The sequence below is a fragment of the Lutra lutra genome, chromosome 9 (genome assembly GCF_902655055.1).
Source record: "Lutra lutra chromosome 9, mLutLut1.2, whole genome shotgun sequence".
NCBI lineage: Eukaryota > Metazoa > Chordata > Mammalia > Carnivora > Mustelidae > Lutra > Lutra lutra.
Window position 1 is genome coordinate 47483606 of NC_062286.1, and position 20300 is coordinate 47503905.

General features: G+C 32.7%; 1 protein-coding gene across 1 annotated transcript in view; it reads left to right on the top strand.

The window, feature by feature from the left end:
* LRRTM4 (leucine rich repeat transmembrane neuronal 4) overlaps positions 1–20300 on the top strand; it is a 1027999-nt gene that overhangs the window by 260291 nt on the left and 747408 nt on the right. Inside the window, 1 exon segment of the mRNA XM_053447877.1 lies at positions 15933–15978. The gene's annotated coding sequence lies outside the window, so the exon portion shown is untranslated.

A 20300-nucleotide genomic window follows, 5' to 3' on the forward strand; every position in this document is an offset into this window, starting at 1 on the left:
GGTCTTGATTTGCATTTTTCTTTGAGTTAATGTTGAACATTTCTTTAGGTGCTTATTGGACATTACTATATAGTCCCTGAAGATGTCTATTAATATATTTTGACCATTAAAAAAATTGAGTTGTAATAATTCTTGATGCAAGTCACTTTATCAGACCTATGATTTGCAAATATCTTCTTCCAGTCTGAGTTGTTTTGCATTTTCTTGACAGTATCCTTTGAAGTACAAGAGTTTTAATTTTGATAAAGTCCAAGGTTTTTTTGTTTTGTTTTGTTTTGTTTTGTTTTTGCCTGTGCTTTTGGTATCATTTTCTAAGAATCCATTGCCAAATCCAAGATTGTGACAATTTGCATCTATGTTTTCTTCTAAGAGTTTTACTGCTTTAGCACTTACAGTTAAGTCATTGGTCTATTTTTGAGTTAGTTTTTACATGTGGTATGAGATGAGGGTCAAACTTCATTTTTATGCATGTGACTATCCAGTTATCCCAGAACCATTATTGAAAGACTGTTCTTTTCTATTGAATGACATTGGCACCCTTATTAAAAGTCAGTTGACTGTATACATGCATGGCTTTATTTCTGAAATTAATTTTTAATTTTATTTTTGTTTTTATGTGCAAGATCATGTTGTCTGTAAATAGAAAAAGATAGTTTCCTTTTATCTTTTCAGTCTGGATGCCTTTTATTTCTTTTTCTTGCCTAATTGTCCTGGATAGAATTTGCAGTCCAATCTTGAAGCGGCAATAGCAGCCATCCTTATCATGTTCCTGATCTAAGGAGAAAGTACGTAGTCTTTCATTCATCAGTAAGTATGATGTAAGCTAAGTTTTCCACAGATGCTCTTATTCAGATAAAAGAGGTTCCCTTTTATTCCCAGAATTTTTTCTGTATTTATTGAGATAATTATGCATTTTTCATGTCTTATCTTTTACTGACATGACATATTACATTAATTAATTTTTGGATGATAATCTAATCTTGGATTACTGGGATGCATTTCACTTGGTAATGGTGTATAATTTTTTTATATGTTGCTGGATTTGGTTTTCTAGTATTGGGAATTTTTGCATCCACATTGGTAAGAGATATTGGTATAGCTTTCTTTTGTCATAATATCTTTGTTTGATTTTGGTGTCAGGGTATAACTGGCTGTATAAAATTAGTTGGGCATTTTCCCTCCTCTTCTGTTTTGTGAAAGAGTTTGTGAATAAATGGAGTACATTCTATAAATACTTGGTAAAAGCAGTGAAGCTACTGGGGAGCGCAGTTCTTTATAGTTAGCTTTTTGATGACTAATCTCTTTACTTATAGGCCTAATCATATTATCTACTTCTAATGTTGCTTTTGGTTAGTTGTGTCTGTCTAGGAAGTTTTCAATTTCATTGAAGTTGTCTAATTTGTTCATTTCAGATTCTAATAATTTGAGTCTTCCCTCTCTGTCTCTGCCCCTGTCGCTCGCTCTGTCTCTCTCTCTTTTTTTAAATTTTGTTTCATTGTCAGTCTCTCTAAAGGTTTGTCAACCTCATTGATCCTTCAAAGAACCAATTTTGGTTTTATTGATGTTCTCTATTGTTTTACTCTTCTCTATTTATTTGATTTCCTTTCCTTTTTTTTTTTCTTTTTTGCTTGTTTTGAGTTTAGTTTGTTGTTTTCCAGTATCTTAGAGTGGAAAGTTAGATTACTGATTTGAATAAGGTCTTAATTCTTTTTGAATCTATGCATAAAAAGCTATAAATTTATCACTATGTACTAGATCCCATGAGTTTTAGTATGCTTTTGCCTTCATTTCCATTCATCTTAGAGTATTTACCCATATTCTATTTTATTTCTTTATTAAATGGTTACTTAAGAGCATATTGTTTAATATTCATATATTTGTGAATTTCCTAAATAAAAATTTTTTTCCTAATTTTATTTCATTTGGGTCAGAACAATTAGTATTATTTCATCTTTTAAATTTGTTGGTGCTTGCTTTATGACCTAGTATAGTCTATCCTGGAGAATGTTTCATGTACACTTAGGATGTATATGTATTAAGCTATTGTTTAGTTGGTTTATAGTTTTGTCTTCTGTTTCCTTGTTGATCTTCTATCTAGTTTTTCTATTTATTATCTATTATTTATTTATTTATCTTTATCTATTATCTATTTTATTATTTAATATTATATTAATAATAAATAATATTTATTTATTGTTTATTATTTATTATCTATTATTGGAAGTATTATCAAAAGTAGAATATTGAGGTCTCTGTTAATATTACTGAATTTTCTATTTCTCCCTTCATTTCTTTTTCTTTTTTTTTTGCGTGTATTTTGGTGTCCTGTTATTAGGTGTATGTATACTTATAATTGTCATATATAGACCCTTTCCTCTTACAAAATATCTCTTTTCATGCATAATGTAGTTTATTGTCTTGATATCTATTTTGTTTGATATTTGTGTAGCTACTCTAGCTTTCTTGTGATTATTGTTTGTATGATAACATTTTTTCACATTCTTTTAGTTTTAATGTATTTGTATGTGTACATGTAAATTTGTAGACAATATATAGTCACATTCCTTTTAAAAAAAATTCAGACTGACAGTTTCTGTACTTTTATTGAATTTTTTAAATCATTTATACTTAATGTTAATATTTTTTTTTTTTAAGATTTTATTTATTTGACAGAGAGAAATCACAAGTAAGCAGAGAGGCAGGCAGAGAGAGAGGAGGAAGCAGGCTCCCCGCTGAGCAGAAAGCCCGATGTGGGGCTCGAACCCAGGACCTGGGATCATGACCTGAGCCGAAGGCAGCGGCTTAACCCACTGAGCCACCCAGGCGCCCCTACTTAATGTTAATATTAATATTAAACTTATGTCTGCCATTTTACTTTTTGCTTACTATGTGTCTGGTGTCTTCTTTACCCTGTATTTCCTCTTTACTGCTTTCTCGCAGTAAGTTAATATTTTATAATGTAACATTTTAATCTCTTTAATGATTTTTCACTACATGTTTTGAGTTATTTCCTAAATGGTTGCTCAAGAGTTTACCATGTATGTACTAACTTAACAGGATCAGCTTCAGATTTATACTAACCTAATTCCAGTGAGATATAGAAATGTTACTCCTGTATAGTTCTATTCATTTTAATCCCTTTTTTCTATTATTGTTACACATATTATAATTGTACAAATTTAAAAGTACATTTTTATACCTAATACACTATAATTTCAAGTCTTTATAATAATTGAAAGAAGAAAAGAGAAGAAGTTATATACTATATACTATAATTATAGTTTTTGTTAATTTTCTTTATCCTTGTTGGTTCTCTTTATTTGTCCTTGTGGACCCAAGTAACAGTCTATAGTTATTTCTTTAGCCCAGCTTTGCTCCCATGAACATGTTTTTACTTCCTTAGTGGAAATATTACTTTTGTGGATGCTCTAGGCACAATATTTGTATTATTTTATATAATTTTACATAATCTTATATTATTAGTAGTAATAATAATTAGTAAAATAAAGAAAAATAATTAGTAAAATTATTTTACTTTCTATAATTTTATATAATTGTTCTTTATATAATATTGTTATATATAATATATGTTGTTATATATAATTGTTTTTTAACTCAATTGAAGAAGAAAGATGAAAAGTATGCATTTATAATATCTTTTATAATCACATCATTAACATTATAATAGTTATTTGCTTATTCATGTTAATTTTAATGTTTTCTGGTCTCTTGCTTTCAGCCTAAAGCATTTTCTTTAATATTTATCATAAGACAGTTCTGTTAGTGACGAATTACCTCAGTTTTTGTTTTTCTGGAATCATTATTTTTTAGCCCTTTTAAAAAGATAGCTTTAATAGATATAGAATTATTTGTTATTGGGGTTTTTTTCTCCTGAACACTTTGAATTTATCCTTCCACCCCCTCTGGATTCCATTGTTTTCACTGGGTCAGCTCTTTATTATAGTTCCCTTGTAAGTGATAAGTCCTTTTTTATCTTTTTACTTTCAAGATTTTTCTTGTCTTTTGTGTCACTATTTTTACTATGATGTATCTACTTGTAGATCTTTTTGCATTTATCCTATTTGTTGAACTTCCTGGATATGAAGTTACTATTTTTCAAAAATGTGGTAAATTTTCAGTAATAATTTCTTTGAATACTTTTTTTGCTTCTTTTTTTTTTTTTTTTTTTGTCCTCTACTTGTGGTATTTGAATTATATGCAGATCTATTGGTTTCAACAAAGCCCTGCAGTATAAATTGTTACATAGACTAAAGCAGTGGAATTTGGGCTCCTTTGAAGTGATAGTTCTGATGTTGGTTTTGAGTTATTTTGACCACAAGCAGGTTTTTCTGAGTTCTTCCCTTCTCTGAGTGTCTAGGGAAAACAAACCAGTCTACAATTTAACCTTTATGTCCAAGAAACCCACCAATCTCTCCCAATTATTTTTTACTACAACTTCCACTGTTTTTGAAAGTGCCTGTAGACTTGAAATTCTCCACAGTTTGGAATGAAGTCAGTTTCTTTGGGAGATTTTGGATGCTATCTATTCAACACCTACTTCTCTTACAAGGTAAAAATTTATGAACTGCTGCTCTGGAGCCTGCATGGAGCCAATGGCATACTTGGAGTGACACCTCTACTCTAGGATCTATGTTTCTGGTAGAGTGGGATTGTAGGTTCAGGTCTTCTTACTTCCCTCTCCTGTAATGGAACCACTGACTCATGAGCTTGGGCAAGAGTGACTGGGGCCGCATTATTCTCAGGACTGAGCAACAGGTAGTTTGGGAGATAAGAAATACTGACACATTGTCCTTCTTGGGAAGATAGCCCTCCAGCTGGGATCTGGGGGCATATGGAAGCATGTTCTTAGCTAAACTACTCTAGAGTGTAATATCCATCTTATTAAGTTGGAGAGGATAGGGAGAAAGCAGATCTCAGATACCATATACTATCATAGTTCTTACTGAATTTTAGTAGATTTTCTTGAATAAATGCTTTCTTAAAGATTTTATTTATTTATTTGAGAGAGAGCAAGAGAGATCACAGTGGGAGAGGGACAAGCAGAACCCCGCTGAGCAGGGACCTGAGATCATGACCTGAGCAGAAGGCAGACGCTTAACTGACTGAGCCACCCAGGCACCCCTTGAAATAATGTGTTTTATTTACATTATGTCTTTGGGATATTTCCAGATTTAAAATAATTTTCACCATGTTTGCTGGGGATAAGGCCCCAATTACCATAAGATCCAGCAGTCTTCCTTCTGGATATATATTCAAAGGAAATGAAAATAGGATATTGAAGAGATAACTGTATTCTCATGTTCATTGCAGGTTCATTCACAGTAGTTAAGATATGGAAGTAAGCTAAGTGTTTGTCAATGGTTGAATGGATGAAGAAGATACACTGTGTATATGGGGTGGGTGTGTATGTATGAATATTATTCAGCTTTAAGAAAGGAAGAAATCCTTTTTACTACAACATGGATGGACCTTAAAGGCATTATGCTAAATATAATAAGCTGGATGGAGAAAGACAAATACTACAGAGTATTCACTTATATGTGGAATCTAAAAAACAAAAAACAAAAAACAAAAACAAAAAATTATAGACACTGAAAGTAGAAGAGTGGTTGCCAGGGACTAGGAGTGGAGAAAATAGGGAGAGGTTTGTAAAGAGTACGGACTTTTCAGCTTCAACATAATAAGTCTGAGGATCTGACGTATAACATGGTGATTATAATTGATAACACTGTATTGTATAACTGAAATTTTCTGAGCAAGTAAGCAAGAAAAATTTAAATATTCTAAAAAAATTAAATTGGAGGTGATGAATGTATAAATTTACCAGATAGGAGGAATCCTTTCATAGTATATATGTATATCAAATCATCATCATGTGCAATTAAAATATCTTACTACTTTGTCAGTCATACCTCAATAAAATTAAAAAAAAAAAACTCTTAGGAATAGAATTATCTAAGGAAGTGAAATATCTGTACTAAAAGTATAAGACATTGATGAAAGTAATTGAAATAATCACAATTAAATGGGAAGATACTGCATGTTCATGGATTGGAAGAATTACTATTGTTAAAGTGTCCATTACTACCCAAAGTGATCTACAGATTAATACAATCCCTATCAAAAGTCCAGTGGTACTTTTCCACTTTTCACAGAAATAGAAAAAACAATCCTAAAATTTTTGTGGAAGTATAAAAGAACCTGAATAGCCAAAAACAATCTTTAAAAAAAGAAGAAAAAAGAGGAATTATACTTCTTGATTTCAAACTATATTACAAAGCTATAGTAATTATAATAGTGTGATACTGGCATTAAGACAGACACATAGAACAGTGGAACAGAATAGAGACCACATATGCATACATATATATAATCACCTAATATTTGACAAGCATGCCATGAATACCCAATGGGGACAAATATGCCATGAATACACAATAAATGGGTGGGAAAACTGGACAGCCACATGCAAAAGAATGAGATTAGACCCTTATCCTACACCATACACAAAAATTAACTTGAAATGGATTAAAGGTTTAAATGTAGGACCTGAAACCATAGAACTCCTAGAAGAAAATAGGGAAAACTCCTTGATATTGATCTTAGCAATGAGTTTTTGGACATGATACTAAAAGCAGGGGCAACAAAAGCAGAAATAAACATGTGGGACTACATCAAACTAAAATCTCTGCACAGCAAAGGAAACAAGCAGCAAAATGAAAAGTCAGCCTATAGAATGGGAGAAAAATAATTGAAACCATATATTGATGAGATTAATATCGGTAACACGTAAGAGGGACACCTGGGTGGCTCAGTTGATTAAGCATATGTGTTCAGCTCAGGTCATGATCCCAGGGTCCTGTGATGGAGTTCTGCACCAGGCTCCCTGTTCAGCAGGGAGTGTGCTTCTCCCTCTCCCTCTGCCTGCTGTTCCCCCGTTTGTGTGCTCTCTCTCTCTCTGTCAGATAGATAAATAATAAAAAAAAGAAAACCCATAAGAAACTCGTGTAATGTAATAGCAAAAACCAAACAATCGGATTAAAAAATGGGCAGAGGATCTGAATAGATGTTTTTCCAAAGAAGACATACAGATGGCGAGGAGGTACATAAAAAGATGCTTAACATCACTAATTATCAGGGAAGTATAAATCAAGAACAATAGATCAAGAAAAATGTTATATATACGTTCTCTCTCTCTCTCCCTCTTTTTCTCTCCCCCCCCTTTCTCTTTCTGTCTCTCTCTCACACACACACAGAGGAATATTATTCAGCCATCAAAAAAATGAAGGAAATTGGGGCACCTGGGTGGCTCAGTGGTTAAGCCTCTGCCTTCAGCTCAAGTCATGATCTCAGGGTCCTGGGATCGAGTCCCACATCGGGCTCTCTGCTCTGCAGGGAGCCTGCTTCCTCCTCTCTCTCTCTGCTTGCCTCTCTGCCCACTTGTGATCTCTCTCTGTCAAATAAATAAAATCTTAAAAAAAAAAAATGAAGGAAATTATGGGCTGCTTGGCTGGCTTAGTAGAGCATGCAACTCTTGATCTCAAGGTCATGAGTTCAAACCCCACATTGGGTGTAGGGCTTACTTAATTAAAAAAAAAAATGAAGAAATTCTGTCACGTGTGAGAACATGGATGAACCTGGAGGATATTATTCTAGTATATTAAATTAGATACATAGAGACAAATACTGTATGATTTTACTTATATAGAATCTTAAAAAAAAAAAAAAGTTGAATTCACAAAAGTGGAGAATAGTATGGTAGTTACCCGAGACTATGGGGTAGGAAAAATGGGGAGATATTGGTCAAAGGTTACAGACTTTCAGTTATAAGATTAAAATTAAACTCAATAATATTGTATACTTGAGGGCACCTGGGTGGCTCAGTGGGTTAAGGCCTCTGCCTTCGGCTTAGGTCATGATCCCAGGATTCAGGGATCGAGTCCTGCATCCAGCTCTCTGCTCAACAGGGAGCCTGCTTGCTCCTCTGCCTGCTTGTGATCTCTGCCTATCAAATAAATAAATAAAATCTTAAAAAAAAAAAGAATAATATTGTATACTTGAAATTTGCTCATAGAGTAAATCTTAAGTGTTCTCACCACACACATACACAAGGTGATAACTAAGTGAGGTGATGGTTGTGTTAATTAGCTTGATTATGGCAATCATTTTGCAGTGTATACATATATCAAACCATTGCATTTTGCAACTTAAATATGTGCAATTTTTGTCAATTATACCTCACTAAATATGGGGGAAAACATAATGAGGAAAGCAGTTAGAACATAGCCTGAAGTTTCTTTAAATTTTAATATTACTCATTAATTTCTAATTCAAAATTGTATATGCTTGGGCGCCTGGGTGGCTCAGTGGGTTAAGCCGCTGCCTTCGGCTCAGGTCATGATCTCAGGGTCCTGGGATCGAGTCCCGCATCGGGCTCTCTGCTCGGCAGGGAGCCTGCTTCCCTCTCTCTCTCTCTGCCTGCCTCTCTGTCTACTTGTGATCTCTCTCTGTCAAATCAATAAATAAAATCTTTAAAAAAAAATTGTATATGCTTCACCACTACTAAGAAAAATGTCACACTAAAAAAAAAAAAAAGACATGAGGGAATTTTAAATGAAATTGGTAAGTTGAAGAAGCCATTTTGAAAGTCTACATACTGTATGATCCAAAGAATATGACATTCTGAAAAAGGAAAAATGACAGTAAAAATGTCATTGATTGCCTGCCAGATATTTGCAGAGATGGTGGAACAGAGGAGTGAATATGTGGAGAACAGGAGAAATTTAGGGCAGTGAAATTGTTCTCTATTTATTTTATATATATATATTAGGGCAATGAAACTGTTCTCTATTTTATATATATACATAGATGTATATATATGTATGTGTGTGTGTGTTATATATATATATACACATATATATGTGTATATATATATATACATATTTTTTTTTTAATCTGATAGAAATAGAGAGTGAGCAAGAGAGCCCAAGCTAGGAGGAGAGGCAGAGAGAGAAGCAGACTCCCTGCAGGGAACCAGAGGCAGGGCTCAATCCCAGGACCCTAGAATCATGACCTGAGCCAAAGGCAGACACTTGACCAGCTGAGCCACCTTCTCTCTTTCTTATAGTGATGGTTACATGACATTTTGCGTTTGTCAACAATTCATAGAACTGCAGAACCTAAAGATTGAACTCTAATGTATAATTGTGAACTTGTTACTAAAAATCCATCAGTATGGTTTCATCAGTTGTAAAAAATGTACCTAATGCAAGATCCTAATAGTAAGGGAAACTGACTTGGATATGAAGTAGAAGTATGTGGGAACTTGCTGTTTTTTTTTTTCTTTACACTTCTCTATTTTTATAAATTAATGTTTAACAACATATAATATGGAATAAGGATACCTGGTTTTGTTTTGTTTTATTTTGATTATGTTCAGTTAGCCAACATATAGTACATCAGTAGTTTTTGATGTAATGTGCAAGGATTCAGTAGTTGCCTATAACACCCAGTGCTCATCGCAACACATGCCCTCCTTAATACCCATCAACTGGCTACCCCATCACCCCAACCACCATCCTTCTGTAACCCTCAGTTTGTTTCTAGGAGTCCAAAGTCTCTCATGATTTGTCTCCCTCTCTGATTTCTTCCTTTTTAGTATTTTCTGGACAATTTTCTTCTAACCTAAAACTTTTCTAAAGAAAACAAGTCTGTTAAAACTTGAAAAAAAAAGCATATTTAAGAATATCCAAGAGAAGAGAAAATAATGAAGTAGACTTCCCTAGAGTTTTATGGCCCTAAAGCAAAGTCCTCTTACCAGATCTTTTTGTTTACATTGTAACTTCATCTTTGTCTTGCAAGACAAAGTCTAAGTAAAAAAGACAATAGCTTGGTACCTTTCCCAAGATTATGAAAGCCTTATCTTTGACTTTTCTACCATTCTCTACAACAGAAGTCATTGCTACTAAGAAGAGATGATTCTAACAAAGATATTGATATGACATTATAATTTTAGTGAGTGGAGGTGGAGGGTATAATGAAGAAAAATGTAGGATTAACATTATGCTTCATTTTCTATATAATGACTAAATTTTATTTTATTTTATTTTATTTTTAAAGATTCTACTTATTTATTTGACAGACAGAGATCACAAGTAGGGGGAGAGGCAGGCAGAGAGAGAGAAGGAAGCAGGGTCCCTGCGGAGCAGAGAGCCCTATGCGGGGCTCGATCCCAAGACCCTGGGATCATGACCTGAGCCGAAGGCAGAGGCTTTAACCCACTGAGCCACCCAGACGCCCCTAATGACTAAATTTTTAAAAAGCACATAGATGATGGTACACAATAGGAAAATATTCATACTCATTTGGATACCATTTGGTGACAGAATTAAGTAGTTAACTTAAAATGTAACTTTTCAGTAGCTGCCATGTTATGATATAAACAGCTTTAATGCATGCTTTCCTTTTATGGCCTGTAAATTTGCTAAATGTAATGCCATATATTCTCTTCTTAGTATCTAATAATCTGTCAGTTAAGGGTATGAACATTTCATTCAGATCAACAGTTTCAATGCAATTTGCATATATTGTGGACAATTTTGTTTTCCTTGCAGAAGTACTCTTAAACACAATTACTCTGTAAAAGATACGCTATAGTAGCATTTAGTAATATAGGAGTTTAAAAACCACCATATAGCAAGCAATAATTCTTCCTAAGAAATATATATACACTTACTGAAGTAATGAAATTAAAATTCCACCAAGTTGCTATCTACTCCTCAGAGAAAATGCTTGAAGGAATTTTTTCCCTGCCTCTTAAATTCATCTGATGACCGTGAAAATGAATAGTCCCATCCAAATAGCTTATCATTCTCAGAATGATATGGTAACTAACATTGTCCATCCTCATGTTTTTCTTTTATCTTCCTACCATAAGCATTACTTCTCCCACTGATATATGGTCTTCTTTCCATCTCCTAATAGATTTGGGATCCTAGTTAACAACGACTTACTTCAGTTAAACTTGATGGTTTTGTAAAGTCCACATATGCTTTTGGGGTGATACAGTTTATCACTATGACAAACTATAAGATTTTTTTTTTCTAATCCCAAACTAGCCATTCATTTCCTCTATTCTGTTCATAAATTAAGTGATCAGAATAAAAGTGTGGCCAGCCATATCTGTAGGAAACATTATCAGCAAAATGATGCTGGGAATTGTATGCTTCATGGGAGCATGTTCAAATGCATCTTATAGTCAGTGTAATTGAATTTTACTGCCTGCAGTTTACTGCCTATCTTTAAATTATGTAGGTCCATTACCTCCAAAAGTATTTCCAACTTTAGCTGTAGCATATCCTTATTAAAACTCATAATTGTGTGTTCATTTTACTATATTTGTGAACATTTATTATTGTAGTCAGTGTAATATCTCAGTCTGCAGCATGTCACATCCTATTTGCTGTTGATAGGTCCACGTATCATACAACTTGAAGTGCTTATTTCCATTATATAGTTTTTTATTTGGTCTTGTGTGTGAGTGGCATTGATGACATATTGATTTTGGATTCCTTTTTAAACAGGTTTTCTTGAAAAACTTAGTTTTGGAATGGGAAAACCTAATTTATACAGATTAATTTTGACCTCTGAGAAATTATTGAAATTATAGAACAAAATATGAACCATACCTTGAGAGGGCAAAACAAACTTAAGTAAAGGAACCTCTGTGGAGAAAGAAATGTGAAGCAACTATGCTAGAAAGTAATGTTTAAAAAATAAGCTGTTAAAATATAATGTGCTGAGTTATTAAGAAAATTTTCTTATGAGTTTCCTAATATCTGTAGTACTTTTGATTTCATTTAATGTCTCAGGTGGTATATGAATTTGTAAGTGATTTCGAGAATAGGTTTCAAAAAATACAGATCTATAGGGGTCCCTGGGTGGCTCATCTGGCTAAATGTCTGATTCTAGGTTTCAGCTCAGGTCACCGTCTCAGGGTTTTGAGATTGAGCCCTGTGTCAGGCACCAAGCTCACCAAGGAATTTGCTGAAGTTTCTCTCTCCCTCTCCCTTATTTTCTTGCACCCTCTCTCTCTAAAATAAAAAAAATCTTTAAGATAGATCTACAAATGCATTGCTAATTGGAAAACTTGAGTCAATTTAAGATGTAGTGGTAGGAATTCTGATTCTACAGCCAGACTGATAAGACTTGCATCCAAACTGTAATTCTCCAACCTATGTGTCCTTGTGTAAATCACATGATTTTTCTGGCCTCTGTCCTAAGTTCTAAAATGAGGAAAATAGTAGATCTGTTGATTCAGATGCCCATGGTGTGCCCTGCCTAGTTCTGCTGGAGTGCATTTATCAGTTTTGTGGGTATGTCTATCTCCCACTGCTTTGGTGCTTGGGTATTTTCCTTGGTAGTGTACACTTGTAACATTAAAGAACATTAGGAAACTGAGGAATATCCTCAGGAAATTGAGCCTAGCTCACTTGAGATCTCTGGGCATTATTCCCAGCCTCCCCTTTTCTTCCTCCTACCTGAAAACTCCCTCCCCTGCAGTCATAGACCATTAGTAGATGGAAAATTCCTTTGACCCAAAATAGAATAGAGTCTTTGGAGCAATTAACCCTCCAGAGCTCCCTTGAGTTGAGGCTGTTAGACCTCTACTGAATCCACCTTCTTGCATATGAATAACTCTTTTGTGTTCCCTATCCTGACTTTGCTTGCCCTTATAGAGAGCAAGGCCTCAGTAACTCACAGACTCCTATATCTACTACTTGGGTCGTGCTTCTGGGGAAACCACCCTAACTTACCTATCTTCTGGAGTTATTATAAACATTAACTTAAATCATTTAAAACCTCTAGAACTATGCATGACACATTATAAACACTCAATAAATGTTAACTATGATTTTAATTATTGATATTACTTAAAGAGGGGGAAAAATCACATGTGATTTAAAGAAGTTTAGTTTAACTTGGCCTGTAGAAGATTGTGAAGATAAAAATTATATATAGGCAACTCCAGTGAAATGAATAATCTGTTAATGACTCATTAACCATCACTTTATTAAATGGCCAATATGAATAGTCTCTTGGACTAAATAGATACATATTACTTTTCTTCACAATTCAAGTGCACTGATGCAAAAAAAAGTCCTAATGACAAGAAAAGTTAGTAGACCATTGTCTGCAAAGTGTTTGCTTGAGAGTTTGCTTGAAATTCTATCTCCCTCCTGCCCCTCCCACTTGTGCTCTCTTTCTCAAATATATAAATAAATCTGTTTTAAAAAGTTTCAAACATTATTAATGGAATGCTGTCTGTTAGACTGTCATCAATATTTTGTCAACGTGTAATAAGTTTTAATGTCAGAACTGAGTCAATGTGTTCATTCCATGCTTTTAAAAGGTTGCATGAAAATCAGGTAGTTCTCTGTTTTAGCACTGCCAAACTCCATAATTAAATAAATGATTTTATTTTACATCTGTTAAATGAAAAAGTGATATGCTCAGTTTGAAAAATAATTATTACTAAGTCAATATTTACCCATCCTTGGTGATGGTTGTACCCATTTGAGCATATCTGAGCACAAGACCATAAAGCAAGTCTTAAAACAGAGGAACACAATTTTTGTCTAAAAAGTAACAAAAGGAGATTAGCTGCAAGGACAGCATAACCATTGTTCAGGAACAGAAGCTGCCCAGATCTTCTTGGTGGACAATGCATAGAAGACTCAAAATTATGGAACATTGGTCTCCTAACCACTCTTTCCCATCCTATTTCCTACCTAATTTGGATTACGATGTCATATTTTAGGGGCAAAATTTGAAGAAACTTTATTTTTTATTTCATAGCAATCATACTTCGTGAAGTATAGCAGTATTTAACTGTGTATTAATACATACACATTTCCTAAAGACAGGGTCATACACAAAGTTGATAATAATCATATAGTATTCTACTATAGGTAAATATCATTATCCTTCTGTTGGATATTCTTCTAGAGGTTCCATGTACATATAGAAATTTTTAAAAGTGATATTATACCTATATACTACTGTAAAAAATGTTATGAATATCTGTCTGTATAAATATTATAAATAGTGTTCTATGTCATTATATATTATCTATGAGGTAAGTCAAATGATTAAATAGTTTTCTGTTGTATAAACTCCCTGGATTATCTGACTCACTTTTTAAGTTTATACAGAATCTGAATTCTTCTAATTATAAACATACTGGCAGTGAGATTATCACACCAACATCTTTGCTTCTATTCAGTGTATTAAAATGAATTCTTCCTGAGAGTTTTTGGTTTTTCTTTTCTTCTTCTTCTTTTTTTTTTTTTTTTTCTTAATCCTCGAATACACAGAAAGTATTTCCAGTATAGCTAACTTATGCCTCTGTGAAAAAGAAGCCTACTAACTAGAGTTTAATATTTGATATTTGTTTACATTTCTTTTTGTCTTTCACCTTGAGGCATATAATCAAAATATTTCTGCTTAGGAAAATATTTTTCCTTGTTTATTTTTGTTTGTGTGACAAATTAACATGATTCCCAAAGTCAGAACTTTACAAAAGGTGTACAGTCTCCCAGATATATTTGAGAATGCCCATTTCAGTCCAACTTCATTCTTATTTGGCTATTTTTAAATCATTGACAAGTTCACAACCAAAAGTTTTGATTGGGAATAAACTGAGTATGTTCTCATTCATTTATTAACATTTAAATGCATCATATTCATTTTTACACACTCTCCTCTAGGACTTTTCATAATTTCCTTAAAATTTTATGAGATCTCTTTCTTATATTTTTATATACCTCCAGGTTTTTTATTTTACTTTCAATGTAATGTTATTTCTGATCATCATAAAAATATACATTCAAAGCAATCACTTAATAATTTATTGCATGTTTTCAATGACATTTCTGTGAAATGTTTATAGGACTTATTGACAATGGCTTTAAAATGGATGTATAAGGGCAGAGAGGTAGGGAAAGGGACAGAGAATGAAGAGAGCTTACAGAATCAGCTATGACAAAGAGTAGACACTGTGTTTGGGCCGACCACTCTTAGGGAGGGCCCCCAGTACCCAGATTTGGACAGTAGCAATAGGAGTAGAACTTTCTTTATAACAGTCATCTTTATAAGCATTGATGGTATTTTCCAGCTTCAAAAAAGTCTCTTTGATGTTTACCTTCATTATTTAATAGTAAACAAAACAAGATGCTTAGAAATGCCATCTGAGGGGAATTTTGGGGAAGTGTTCTGAATTTCTAGATAAGATGGCCATGTGGGATATTGAATGCTCTTTTTGTGACATTATTGGAGGACATTATTTTCTAATGAAAAATAAAAACAAAGACACATTCTTAATCTTCTTTAGTTTTGCATATTACAATAACACTGAAGGACACAGGCTGTATTTTTGCTTGAATCTGACTGCTGTTTCTAGTTTCTTTTCCTAATGTATTACTTATTTTTTACCATTTCTGAGTTGCTGCTTTTTTAGATGTGTGTAACCAAATCTTAGAGTCTCTAGGTTTTTATTTTGACAATTACTTGCATATATACTCACAAATGTTTTATCTTATTATGTTATCTGCTCTTTTTTTTTTTAATGTCCAAACTATTTTTAGATGATCAATTCTAGGTAACATTACTTCACATGACTAAAAAGGTTTTTAAAAATAAGCTTTCATTTTAGAAAAGTTTTTGATTTATAAGATAGTGGTGAAGAATAATACAAAGGGATCCCATACATCCCAAAGTTTCTCCTCCTATTAACATGTTATGTTAATATGGTAGATTTGTCATAATTAATGAACCAGTATTAGTGTTATTATTAACTGAAGTTCATACATTACTCAGATTTCCTTACTTTTTAATGCTTTTTTCTGTTCCAGGACACATTGCATTTAGCAGTCATGTCTTCCTAGTATCATCTTAACTGTGAGTTCTTCAGATTTTCCTTGTTTTTGATGATCTTGATAGTTTTGAGGAATATTAGCCAAATATTTTATAGAATATACTGTAATTGAGATTTTTCTATTTTTCTTACAATTGAGGTTTTTGTTCTGAAGAGGAAAACTAAGAGAGGTTAAGTGTCTTTTTCATTACAAATATCAGGAGTGCAGAGTATTATTATAACTAATTACTGATAATAATAACCTTGATTATGTGACTATAGGTAGCTCTCCTGTAGAATTATTCTTTTTTTCTCCCATTTCATATTACACTTTTATGAAGGAAGTCACTATGTGTAGCCTGTACTTTAAAAGAGGAGAGTTGTGCTATCCCCTTTTTTGGGAGTGGTATATATACATAAATTATTTAGAATTGTTATGGATGGAAAATTTGTCTTTTCTCCCCCATTTTATTTATTTATTCTTTTATTTGTGTCAGCATGGACTCGTGGTTATTTATCTTATACTTTGGGATATAATTCAGTATGTTATTTATTCCATTGTTCAGATTGTTCAGCTTTACTATTAGGAACTGTTTCAGTTGGATGCTGTGTCACTTTCACATATCCCCATCATGTTGCTGTTGTTGTTAGTAGCATGAAAAATGCTCAAGGTTTATCTGTGTATTTTCTGCCCCCAAAAGCCATGGTTCTATTTTTTTTTTTTCCCCCTGGAAAATGGTATCAACAACCAATATATGGGCGTTAGATTTCTTTGTTACTCCTAGGGTATCAGTATTCAGTGTCCTCTTAGATGATAGAGCACGGAAACATGTATATACTAACCTATAGATAGATAGATAGATAGATAGATAGATATAGATATCTGTATACTTAGCCATCTATATCAATATTAAGCTAAATGAGTTCATACTGATGTCTCTAACTCTAATCCATTACCACATTTATCATTCTAACCTTCTCCTTTTGCTTGCCTGTCACCTCCAATAGTGAGAGATTTGACTCCCACCAACCATTATCCATTTGTTTAGTTTTTTAAAAATTCTGGTATACATGTATAATGGTTTTGAACTGTTAACCTGTATCCCCACAGGGGGAAAAAATCTTTATCAACTAGAATGCAATGCTTCTGTACTTTTATTTTGTGTTAGAATTACAGTTGCCTGTGATTTACAAACTAATTTAGGTTTTTCTCTCATCTCCCATAGACACTGTGATGCTGTTTCATACATTTGTAATAAAATGAGATGCTTTTGTCACAGGCTCTATTCCATTCTGGGATCCCATGATATAAGTGATTTTTTTTTTTTTTAAATTGTGTACATTGAAGTTCACTCTGTGCTCTTTGTGTTTGGACAAGTGCATAATGTCATGTATCAAACCATTACAGTGTTATACAGAATAGTTTCATGACCTTAAAAATCTGTGTTTTACCTCTTCAGTGCTCTCCCTTCCTCAGATCGCTGTCAACCACTGATTTATCATCTCTATAGTTTTACCTTTTCCAGAATGTTGTATAAATGGAATCGTAAGTTACATAGCCTTTCAGGCTACTCTTTTCATGATTTTCTTCATTTTTTTTTTCTAGTTTCAGCTGTGATTTTCACAGTGTTTATTTTTTTCTTAGCAACTGGAAAAAACAAAGACAAACTTAGTTAAGTTTAGCTGTTGGTTACCTTACCTCTTTCAAAACTTACTTAAATTCATTCTATGTGAAAATCAGTTTTAGATCCATGTCCAGTGTGAAGCACAGGATGGGTCTTGAACTCACAACCCTGAGATAAAGACCTTATTGAGATCAAGAGTCAGATGCTCTCTTGATTGAGCCACCTACACACCCCTAAACACTAATAAATTTTTTAAATAAAATTAATCAGATTTTTTAAAACTACATAAAATAAAATAATCTCTACCCTTTTTTTAATGGAATATAAGACAGCTCATTTTAGCTTTTCAAATTATCTTCCTTCACTTTTCTGTTTTAGTTGGTATAATATGGCATTGTAGGCCATATTTATATTTTAAAAAATGTTTTATAGGTGATAGTATTAGTAATATTAATGATCAGTGTGTATATTCATATATATATATTTCCCAGAATATGTGTATAGTCTTAATTATGTTAAATTTTTATTTTTTGGATAATCTTTTCAGAGAGTGCTTAAGATAATTTTAAGGTATTCCTTAAATCACATCTGGGTTTTTTCTTGTTGTTGTTGCTGTTTTGTCTTTTGTTTTTTTTGGCAACCCAAAAGATTTTATAAGAATTTCTTCTGCAACTTTGATTAAATTTGTTCTATTTGCTATTGATTATTGATTATTCTCTTTATTGTTTTCAAAGATGTAAATTCAGTCTATATCTGTTATCTGTCAAAGGAGAATTAGTTGCCAAGGATCAATATCTGTCCTCCAACAACCATATCGTACCTATATTTAGGTCCAATTGTTGCAAATTCAGCTCTTTAGTGGCAGGCATTTTTTTTACACATCCCTTATCATCAGAAACAAAAATGGAATGGTCATTCTCACATGATCAGGTTCATCAGACATTCTCTTAATCTGTACCCTTGAAAAAAAATTCTGAAAGTTTCTTAGATGTGAGGCATATTTTATCTTTTAGCATGAAAACATATGATTATTCTTGAATTTCTTTCCTAATTTCTGTGAAAATTTAGGAGACTGAGGTTATTCAGTCTGTGAAATTCTATCTCTGTGTATTCTGGAAACTCAAACCTGGTTTAGTTTTCTCTTCCTTTGGTCACTTTGATGAAAATTAATCTATTTTTCTGTCATATGAAGTGATTCTAAATTATTAAGGAATAGATGGCTTCTGATAAATAATTTTTGGTTAAATATTATCAAGAATATTACACAGAAAATTTAATTTATACATCTATCCTTTATTTCCACCCCCTTCAGTACCAAAAAGGGAAATTGGGATCTGTGATGAAGACTGTTTTACCTGACACTATTAATGTACGATACTTTATAGAAAGTACATTTATTTTTATTTTTAAAATATAGCATTGGGCTCTATACAATGTATTATTTTTTTATTTGCTTATGTTTGAAATAATAGAATAAATTATGAAATTCAGGGAAATTAAAGATAAGAAATTAAAAATTAAAGAGCTCCTCTGAGAAAAGAAAGGATATGACACAGTTATAATGTTTAATAATGTTGCATGATCATTTTTAGCATTTCCACTTGAGGCTAAGAGACATTTGCATCAATAATGTTTTACAAATATGTTTCTTTAAGGGATAATATTCCCCAATCCCAAAACAGAAACTAGGATAAGAATTCACTAAGAAGCACTAATTGGACCCTTGAGTATAAAAATTCCATCTGTTTTTAAAGGACATTTGTGTGTTAGCAGCAGAGTATTTCTACTATAAAAATATCTTAATTTTAAGAAAGGTATATAGAGCAAAATCCTAAATAGCCATTATCTAATCACCCAGAATTCTCTCTGAACTGATATTTCTAAAATCCTACCTTATAAAGACCTAATGGTCCTTAAATGCACATGTTTTGAGGCACTGTGAAAATAAAAAGCATTAAAATATATTCAGCACAATTTAAAGTACTATCTGTATCTAGTTATAAATATTTAAACAAAAATATACCAAATATATCCATATATATATATATATATATGTGTGTGTGTGTGTGTGTGTGTGTGTGTGTGTGTGTGTGTATAGACACCATATATATCCAAACTATTTCCTTAAAGAGAAGACCTAGCTCCATAAATCTGAATACTTGAGATATAAGTACATTTGGCTAGACACACACACACACACACACATTACTTTTAAAAAATTAGTTGAAGGATGTTAGTCTGCTTATATTTAAAGCTTCTCCTGTCTTCCCATATCTTCTGTACTACCTTCCTTTCTCTGTGGTACCTTTTAGTAAAAATACTTAATAGCCAAGTAAAATTACATACACACACACATATATATTTAACACATATACAGTTTATTGCTATTACATGTAATACAAAAAAAAGATGCAAGATTCAAAAAAATTCATCTTTCCTGTTGTTTTCAATTTTTTTCATTAATTGTTGCCTGATTTTTTCTTTCCAAATGCTATCTTTGATTTTATAATGACTTGCCATATTCATGAATTCCAAGTAAGTTTGAAATGTCCAAGAACTTTAATAAGTAAATCATCAACATCATTTTCATCATCAGCAGGACTCTAATTAGCAGGGTGATCAGATTTGTTTTCAGATATCCATGTTCATTTCTACTTCTTTCTGCAAATGGAGTGGGGCAAACGAGTTTTCCAAATGAACCTCACTTTACCTTGATAGCCCCTGCCATACCTTAATCTTTA